This window comes from Nerophis lumbriciformis, linkage group LG37 (genome assembly GCF_033978685.3).
Source record: "Nerophis lumbriciformis linkage group LG37, RoL_Nlum_v2.1, whole genome shotgun sequence".
NCBI classification, from domain to species: domain Eukaryota; kingdom Metazoa; phylum Chordata; class Actinopteri; order Syngnathiformes; family Syngnathidae; genus Nerophis; species Nerophis lumbriciformis.
The window spans coordinates 11,704,880-11,716,079 of NC_084584.2; positions in this window are offsets into that span (position 1 = coordinate 11,704,880).

Below are 11,200 nucleotides of genomic sequence, written 5' to 3' on the forward strand. Positions count from 1 at the left end.
TGCCTCAATTACTGCGTTAATGCGGCGTGGCATGGAGTCGATGAGTTTCTGGCACTGCTCAGGTGTTATGAGAGCCCAGGTTGCTCTGATAGTGGCCTTCAACTCTTCTGCGTTTTTGGGTCTGGCATTCTGCATCTTCCTTTTCACAATACCCCACAGATTTTCTATGGGGCTAAGGTCAGGGGAGTTGGCGGGCCAATTTAGAACAGAAATACCATGGTCCGTAAACCAGGCACGGGTAGATTTTGCGCTGTGTGCAGGCGCCAAGTCCTGTTGGAACTTGAAATCTCCATCTCCATAGAGCAGGTCAGCAGCAGGAAGCATGAAGTGCTCTAAAACTTGCTGGTAGACGGCTGCGTTGACCCTGGATCTCAGGAAACAGAGTGGACCGACACCAGCAGATGACATGGCACCCCAAACCATCACTGATGGTGGAAACTTTACACTAGACTTCAGGCAACGTGGATCCTGTGCCTCTCCTGTCTTCCTCCAGACTCTGGGACCTCGATTTCCAAAGGAAATGCAAAATTTGCATGGTTGGGTGATGGTTTGGGGTGCCATGTCATCTGCTGGTGTCGGTCCACTCTGTTTCCTGAGATCCAGGGTCAACGCAGCAGTCTACCAGCAAGTTTTAGAGCACTTCATGCTTCCTGCTGCTGACCTGCTCTATGGAGATGGAGATTTCAAGTTCCAACAGGACTTGGCGCCTGCACACAGCGCAAAATCTACCCGTGCCTGGTTTACGGACCATGGTATTTCTGTTCTAAATTGGCCCGCCAACTCCCCTGACCTTAGCCCCATAGAAAATCTGTGGGGTATTGTGAAAAGGAAGATGCAGAATGCCAGACCCAAAAACGCAGAAGAGTTGAAGGCCACTATCAGAGCAACCTGGCTCTCATAACACCTGAGCAGTGCCAGAAACTCATCGACTCCATGCCACGCCGCATTAACGCAGTAATTCAGGCAAAAGGAGCTCCAACCAAGTATTGAGTATTGTACATGCTCATATTTTTCATTTTCATACTTTTCAGTTGGCCAACATTTCTAAAAATCCCTTTTTTGTATTAGCCTTAAGTAATATTCTAATTTTGTGACACACGGAATTTTGGATATTCATTTGTTGCCACTTCAAATCATCAAAATTAAATGAAATAAACATTTGAATGCATCAGTCTGTGTGCAATGAATAAATATAATGTACAAGTTACACCTTTTGAATGCAATTACTGAAATAAATCAAGTTTTTCAAAATATTCTAATTTACTGGCTTTTACCTGTATATATATATATATATATATATATATATATATATACATATAAGGGATGTCCAATAATGGCTTTTTGCCGATATCCGATATTGTCCAACTCTTTAATTACCGATACAGATATCAACCGATACCGATATATACAGTCGTGGAATTAACACATTATTATGCCTAATTTGGACAACCAAGTATGGTGAAGATCCATCCATCCATCCATCCATCTTCTTCCGCTTATCCGAGGTCGGGTCGCGGGGGCAGCAGCTTAAGCAGGGAAGCCCAGACTTCCCTCTCCCCAGCCACTTCGTCCAGCTCCTCCCGGGGGATCCCGAGGCGTTCCCAGGCCAGCCGGGAGAGATAGTCTTCCCAGCGTGTCCTGGGTCTTCCCCGTGGCCTCCTACCGGTCGGACGTGCCCGAAACACCTTCCTAGGGAGGCGTTCGGGTGGCATCCTGACCAGATGCCCGAACCACCTCATCTGGCTCCTCTCGATGTGGAGGAGCAGCGGCTTTACTTTGAGCTCCCTCCGAATGACAGAGCTTCTCACCCTATCTCTAAGGGAGAGCCCCGCCACTCGGCGGAGGAAACTCATTTCGGCCGCTTGTACCCGTGATCTTGTCCTTTCGGTCATGACCCAAAGCTCTTGACCATAGGTGAGGATGGGAACGTAGATCGACCGGTAAATCGAGAGCTTTGCCTTCCGGCTCAGCTCCTTCTTCACCACAACGGATCGATACAGCGTCCGCATTACTGAAGACGCCGCACCGATCCGCCTGTCGATCTCACGATCAACTCTTCCCCCACTCGTGAACAAGACTCCGAGGTACTTGAACTCCTCCACTTGGGGCAAGATCTCCTCCCCAACCCGGAGATGGCACTCCACCCTTTTCCGGGAGAGAACCATGGACTCGGACTTGGAGGTGCTGATTCCCATCCCAGTCGCTTCACACTCGGCTGCGAACCGATCCAGTGAGAGCTGAAGATCTTGGCCGGAGGAAGCCATCAGGACCACATCATCTGCAAATAGCAGTGACCTAATCCTGCAGCCACCAAACCAGATCCCCTCAACGCCCTGACTGCGCCTAGAAATTCTGTCCATAAAGGTTATGAACAGAATCGGTGACAAAGGGCAGCCTTGGCGGAGTCCAACCCTCACTGGAAACGTGTCCGATTTACTACCGGCAATGCGGACCAAGCTCTGACACTGATTATACAGGGAGCGAACTGCCACAATAAGACAGTCCGTTACCCCATACTCTCCGAGCACTCCCCACAGGACTTCCCGGGGTACACGGTCGAATGCCTTCTCCAAGTCCACAAAGCACATGTAGACTGGTTGGGCAAACTCCCATGCACCCTCAAGGACCCTGCCGAGAGTATAGAGCTGGTCCACAGTTCCACGACCAGGACGAAAACCACACTGTTCCTCCTGAATCCGAGGTTCGACTATCCGGCGTAGCCTCCTCTCCAGTACACCTGAATAGACCTTACCGGGAAGGCTGAGGAGTGTGATCCCACGATAGTTGGAACACACCCTCCGGTTCCCCTTCTTAAAGAGAGGAACCACCACCCCGGTCTGCCAATCCAGAGGTACCGCCCCCGATGTCCACGCGATGTTGCAGAGTCTTGTCAACCAAGACAGCCCCACAACATCCAGAGCCTTAAGGAACTCCGGGCGGATCTCATCCACCCCCGGGGCCTTGCCACCGAGGAGCTTTTTAACTACCTCGGCAACCTCAGCCCCAGAAATAGGAGAGCCCACCACAGATTCCCCAGGCCCTGCTTCCTTATAGGAAGACGTGCTGGTAGGATTGAGGAGGTCTTCGAAGTATTCCCTCCACCGATCCACAACATCCGCAGTCGAGGTCAGCAGAGCACCATCCCCACCATACACGGTGTTGACACTGCACTGCTTCCCCTTCCTGAGGCGGCGGATGGTGGTCCAGAATTGCTTCGAAGCCGTCCGGAAGTCTTTTTCCATGGCCTCCCCGAACTCCTCCCATGTCCGAGTTTTTGCCTCCGCGACCGCTGAAGCCGCACACCGCTTGGCCTGTCGGTACCTGTCTGCTGCCTCAGGAGTCCCATGAGCCAAAAGAACCCGATAGGACTCCTTCTTCAGCCTGACGGCATCCCTCACCGCCGGCGTCCACCAACGGGTTCTAGGATTACCGCCACGACAGGCACCAACCACCTTGCGGCCACAGCTCCAATCGGCCGCCTCGACAATAGAGGTACGGAACATTGTCCACTCGGACTCAATGTCCAGCACCTCCCTCGTGACATGTTCAAAGTTCTTCCGGAGGTGGGAATTGAAACTCTCTCTGACAGGAGACTCTGCCAGGCGTTCCCAGCAAACCCTCACAATGCGTTTGGGCCTGCCAGGTCTGTCCGGCATCCTCCCCCACCATCGCAGCCAACTCACCACCAGGTGGTGATCGGTAGAAAGCTCCGCCCCTCTCTTCACCCGAGTGTCCAAAACATGAGGCCGCAAATCCGATGACACAACTACAAAGTCGATCATGGAACTGCGGCCTAGGGTGTCCTGGTGCCAAGTGCACATATGGACACCCTTATGCTTGAACATGGTGTTTGTTATCGACAATCTGTGACGAGCACAAAAGTCCAATAACAGAACACCACTCGGGTTCAGATCCGGGCGGCCATTCTTCCCAATCACACCTCTCCAGGTTTCACTGTCGCTGCCAACATGAGCGTTGAAGTCCCCCAGTAGAACGAGGGAATCACCCGGGGGAGCACTCTCCAGTACTCCCTCGAGTGAATCCAAAAAGGGTGGGTACTCTGAGCTGCTGTTTGGCGCGTAAACGCAAACAACAGTCAGGACCCGTCCCCCCACCCGAAGGCGGAGGGAAGCTACCCTCTCGTCCACCGGGTTGAACTCCAACGTGCAGGCTTTGAGCCGAGGGGCAACAAGAATTGCCACCCCAGCCCGTCGCCTCTCACTGCCGGCAACGCCAGAGTGGAAGAGAGTCCAGCCCCTCTCAAGAGAAGTGGTTCCAGAGCCCTTGCTGTGCGTCGAAGTGAGTCCGACTATATCTAGCCGGAACTTCTCCACCTCACGCACTAGCTCAGGCTCCTTCCCCCCCAGCGAAGTGACGTTCCACGTCCCAAGAGCCAGCTTATGTAGCCGAGGATCGGACCGCCAAGTGCCCTGCCCTCGGCTGCCGCCCAGCTCACACTGCACCCAACCTCTATGGCCCCTGCTATGGGTGGTGAGCCCATTGGAGGGGGGACCCACGTTGCCTCTTCGGGCTGTGCCCGGCCGGGCCCCATGGGGACAGGCCCGGCCACCAGGCGCTCGCCATCCCTCTTTAATTTAATACACGTGTGCTTGTCAGTCCCTTGAAGGTGTTTGCCAAATATGGCGGTGATACAACAAAACACCCCAAAGTTAAAGCAGGTGTTCGGTAAAGCGAGTGAGAAATTTCAAGTCAATCAGATATTGGGGCTTAAAGACGGTGCCTGAATGCTACGTACTATTTTTTTGGGGCAAAATAAAATGGAGCGTGCACATAAACTAAAAAATATTGCTCTAATTACTGTGGTATCGACCATATACTGATACTATAATAGGTATCGTTACTGATATTTTATGCAATGGCAGCCATGTTTTTCAACCAAACTTGATCAAATTCAACACACGTGTGCTTGTCAGTCCCTTGAAGGTATTTGCCAAATTTGGTGGTGATCCAACAAAACACCCTAAAGTTATAGCAGGTGTTCGGTAGAGCGAGTGAGAAATTTCAAGTCAATCAGATATTGGGGCTTAAACGATTGAACGCTACATACTATTTTTTTTGGCAAATTAATGAAGCATGCACATAAACTAATTAATATTACTCTAATTACCGTGGTATCGATCTAATACCATAATAATAGGTATCGTTACTGATATTTTGTTGGATAGCAGCCATGTTTTTCACCCAAACTTGATCAAATTTAACACACATGTGCTTGTCAGGCCCTTGAAGGTGTTTACCAAATTTGGCGGGGATCCAACAAAACACCCCAAAGTTACAGCAGGTGTTCGGCAAAGCGAGTGAGAACTTTCAAGTCAATCAGATATTGGGGCTTAAAGACAGCACTAGCATGAGGTGTATCTGAAAACAAATACAAATAAATAAAAGCACAGACGAGAAAGTACCTGTTCTAACACATTTTCAGAGTAGAAAAGTTACGTAAAATTATTTTTTTCATAGCTCGTTAGACGTCGCAGGTGTGCCTAATCAAGTGACGGCAATTCCAAGTGACACTAAAAAGTCTTTCCGTCTTTAACACGGCTTGGCAAAAACACTTTGTGGGAATAAAAAAAATTCAAATCGCACGAAATGTTATGGCCGGCGGCGGGGGCCCCCTGGAGAAGTAAACACTTTCATCAACACACATCTGACATGTCTCAATAGGGGTCACACACACACACAGAGCCCCCTTTTTATAACTCAAAAACATCCCACCCCGCCCAAGCATGCATGCATTGCACCCCCTCCTCACACACACACACACACACACACACACAGGCCGCAATTGAGAATGCAAGATTGGGAGGGAAGGGGATGGGGGGTCTCTACAGTAAGTGGCCTGACTGATTTCCTACTCAGGTGAACATACAGGAACATCAACACTCGTGTGTGTGTGTGTGTGTGTGTGTGTGTGTGTGTGTGATGTGGCGCCAACATGAAACATGATTCCTGGAAAAAGGTGCCATCTCATGGACACACCTGCCTGGCGCAAAGGGGAGACACAGCATATGTTTGCGCGCGCACACACACACACACACACACACACACACACACACACACACACACACACACACACACACACACACACACACACACACACACACGTTATCATTTAGAATGGGGACCAAGTTTTTGATCATCACTTGTGGGATACCATACAGAATCACAGTACTATTAATGCCAGGATAACAAATGTTTCACTTTTCAAGAAAATAAATTTTCTCTTTTACAAATATTTGAAACACGTAAACAAAGTAACCCAAATTTCCCAGAAAACATGTTTTATGGGCCAAAGCTTAAAAATCACTTTGGCATCTTCAGAATGGATCTATCATTTAAAAAGCTTTCCCTTTAGGGCAGTGGTCCCCAACCACTGGGCCGCGGCTCGGTACCGGTCCGTGGATCGATTGGTACCGGGCAGCACAATAATTTTTTTTTTTTTTTTTAATTAAATCAACATAAAAAACACAAGATACACTTACAATTAGTGCACCAACCCAAAAACCTCCCTCCCCCATTTACACACAAAAGGGTTGTTTCTTTCTGTTATTAATATTCTGGTTCCTACATTATATATCAATATATATCAATACAGTCTGCAAGGGATACAGTCCGTAAGCACACATGATTGTATTTCTTAATGACAAAAAATACATAAATAAATATATATATATATATATATATATACATACATACACACACACACACAAATACATTATATACACATATATATATATACACACATATAATATATACACATATATATATAATATATACACACGCACACACCCACACACACACACACACACACAGTTGAAAGATGGCATCTGATGGCTATAAGACGTAACTGCACTTTTTGTCCATATATATAAAAATGGTGTTCATGTATGAGATATAGTGCTGACAATTATGGCCAAAGGAATAATTAGTGAATTGTGAATTATATTTATACAGTTAAAGTTAAAGTAGCAATGATTGTCACACACACACTAGGTGTGGTGAAATTTGTCCTCTGCATTTGACCCATCCCCTTGTTCACCCCCTGGGAGGTGAGGGGAGCAGTGGGGAGCAGTGGGCAGCAGCGGTGCCGCGCCTGGGAATCATCTTTGGTGATTTAAACCCCAATTCCAACCCTTAATGCTGAGTGCCAAGCAAGGAGGTAATGGCTCCCATTTTTATAGTCTTTGGTATGACTCGGCCGGGGTTTGAACTCACAACCTACCCATCTCAGGGCGGACACTCTAACCACTAGGCCACTGAGTAGGCTTTTCTCTAGTGACTCAAAGCGCTTTACATAGTGAAACCCAATATCTAAACTCCATTTAAACCAGTGTGGGTGGCACTGGGAGCAGGTGGGTAAAGTGTCATGCCCAAGGACACAACGGCAGTGACTAGGATGGCGGAAGCGGGGATCGAACCTGGAACCCTTAAGTTGCTGGCACGGCCACTCTACCAACCGAGCTATACCGCCACCGATTAATCAATTAAGATTATTGTTATCAATATTGAAATCATGATTACTGATTGTTAGGTAAAGCAGTGTTGGGGTGTGAACGTAATACCGCCATGTCATTTGTAATGTCTAATAAAAAGACTATGATAGACGTTATCCATATATTTAAAGACACTTTTTTTTTTTTTAATTCTTTAACAATACATACTTGCCAACCTTGAGACCTCCGATTTCGGGAGGTGGGGGGTGGGGACGTGGCTAAGACGGGAGGAGTATATTTACAGCTAGAATTCACCAAGTCAAGTATTTCATATATATATATATATATATATATATATATATATATATATATATATATAAGAAATACTTGACTTTCAGTGAATTCTAGCTATATATATATATATATATATATATATATATATATATATATATATATATATTTTATTTTTATTTTATTATATATATATATATATATATATATATAAATAAGAGAAATACTTGAATCTCAGTGTTCATTTATTTACACATATACACACACATAACACTCATCTACTCATTGTTGAGTTAAAGGTTGAATTGTCCATCCTTGTTCTAATCTCTGTCACTATTTTTCTAACCATGCTGAACACCCTTTCGCAGGTACCCAGAAAGGTTTCGAGTACCACCAAAAAAACGGAATCTCTGAAGACAGAATAAAAATCTGTGTTAAAGGTGTACAAATACTGTTTGTATAATAAGCATGTTATTGTTTACAAATGAGGGTTAAGAGTTCAGTACATTAAAAAAAAAAAAAAAGAATGTGGCTTAAGTACAGTTTTTTAATTGAGCTGCTGCATTTTTTGGTTGGGTTGTTTGTTTATTTTGAGTAACTTCTACATTTCTAAAAGGGGAGGAATGTAAGAGTGATCTATGTTTGTCTGTTGCCATCTCCTGGTGAATGTTGGCTATAGCGTACTGGGGTTACTTTTTGGTTGGCCAACGATTTACGTGGTGTTGCGCACCTGACGTCAAGTGTGTGAGTCTGTTCTGAAGTCTACAGTAAAGAGACGTACTTCATCACCTCGCCTGGTTATTGCCTCCAACTCAATATATTACAACAACATTGCTGTTTACGGCAGACTAACTGCTTTACGGTAGAATAAAACATGACTGCTGTTGTTGTGTGTTGTTACCGCGCTGGGAGGACGTTAATGGAACTGCCTAACAATAAACCCACATAAGAAACCAAGAACTCGCCCTCGATCATTCTACAGTTATAACGTGTTTGGGCAGGCACGCTGTTTATATTGTGGGAAAGCGGACGTGAAAACAGGCTGTTGACACGTCACTCAGGTCCGCATGGAGTTGGAGGGGGCGTGGCTTCCAGCTCCGCCTGAATTTCGGGAGAAAATTTGTCCCGGGAGGTTTTTGGGAGAGGCGCTGAATTTCGGGAGTCTCCCGGAAAATCCGGGAGGGTTGGCAAGTATGTAATAATAGCAACTTGTCAGCTTGTTGTCATTACATGATGCCTTTATGTCTATTTTTACATTTTGATAGCGGGAGTTTTTTAAATTTATTATTTCTTTATTGTTAGCATTTATTTAAGTTTTGTAGAATCGGCAACCAGACATCAGGCACAAAGGTTCTAAGCATAGGGGACCCCCAAGGCTGCGTGCTGAGCCCTCAATTGTACACCCTCTTCACACACGACTGTGTGGCCTCCCAGAACAACACCAGTATCATCAAGTTTGCAGATGATACTACGGTCGTTGGACTGATCACCGGGGGAGCTGAGGCAGCGTACAGAAGGGAGGTAGCGGAACTGGTGGCCTGGTGTCAGGATAATAATCTCTCCTTGAACACAGACAAGACCAAAGAGATGATTATTGACCCACGGAGAAGGAGTGCACAGTACACACCTCTGTACATAGGGGGGACAAAGGTGGACAGGGTGAAAACCTTTAAATTCCTCGGGACCCACATCAGCGAGGACCTCACCTGGGATCACAACACCCAACAAACAAAGAAAGCCCAGCAGCGACTGTACTTCCTAAGAAGGCTGAGAAAATGTGGCATGCCACCCAAAATTCTCAACAACTTCTATAGAAGTACAGTTGAGAGTGTCCTTACCAGCTCAATCACCGTCTGGTATGGAAACTGCACTGCTAAGGACAGGAAGGCACTCCAGCAAGTGATTAAAACTGCTCAGTACATATCAGGAGCAGCCTTCCCAGGACATGTACTCTACCAGGGCCACCAGGAGAGCACACAACATCATAAAGGACAGTACACAGTCTCTTCAGCCTCCTACCATCAGGCAGACGATACAGGAGCCTGAAATCCAGGACTACTTGTGAATGCTAGCCCACCCCTCCCCCCGTTTTACTTTTATCTTTTTGAACAAAAAGACAGCTACCATGACCACCCCCGAACTGTGAACCATCACTGTAGACACTTTTACACCTTTGACCACTAAAGACACTTTAACTGCTGCTGTGACCCAAAGTCACCTCCATATTTATACTGTTGACTGTCAATCAGAATGTGCAATAATGTTATGTTACAAACCCCGTTTCCATAAGAGTTGGGACATTGTGTTAGATGTAAATATAAACGGAATACAATGATTTGCAAATCCTTTTCAACCCATATTCAGTTGAATGCACTACAAAGACAACATATTTGATGTTCAAACTCATAAACTTTTTTTTTTTTTTGCAAATAATAATTAACTTAGAATTTCATGGCTGCAACACGTGCCAAAGTAGTTGGGAAAGGGCATGTTCACCACTGTGTTACATGGCCTTTCCTTTTAACAACAGTCAGTAAACGTTTGGGAACTGAGGAGACACATTTTTTCAGCTTCTCAGGTGGAATTCTTTCCCATTCTTGCTTGATGTACAGCTTAAGTTGTTCAACAGTCCGGGGGTCTCCGTTGTGGTATTTTAGGCTTCATAATGCGCCACACATTTTCAATGGGAGACAGGTCTGGACTACAGGCAGGCCAGTCTAGTACCCGCACTCTTTTACTATGAAGCCACGTTGATGTAACACGTGGCTTGGCATGGTCTTGCTGAAATAAGCAGGGGCGTCCATGGTAACGTTGCTCGGATGGCAACATATGTTGCTCCAAAACCTGTATGTACCTTTCAGCATTAATGGCGCCTTCACAGATGTGTAAGTTACCCATGTCTTGGGCACTAATACACCCCCATACCATCACAGATGCTGGCTTTTCAACTTTGCGCCTATAACAATCCGGATGGTTCTTTTCCTCTTTGGTCCGGAGGACACGCCATCCACAGATTCCAATAACAATCTGAAATGTGGACTTGTCAGACCACATAATACTTTTCCACTTTGTATCAGTCCATCTTAGATGAGCTCAGGCCCAGCGAAGCCGACGGCGTTTCTGGGTGTTGTTGATAAACGGTTTTCGCCTTGCATAGGAGAGTTTTAACTTGCACTTACAGATGTAGCGACCAACTGTAGTTACTGACAGTGGGTTTCTGAAGTGTTCCTGAGCCCATGTGGGGATATCCTTTACACACTGATGTCGCTTGTTGATGCAGTACAGCCTGAGGGATCGAAGGTCACGGGCTTAGCTGCTTACGTGCAGTGATTTCTCCAGATTCTCTGAACCCTTTGATGATATTACGGACCGTAGATGGTGAAATCCCTCAATTCCTTGCAATAGCTGGTTGAGAAAGGTTTTTCTTAAACTGTTCAACAATTTGCTCACGCATTTCT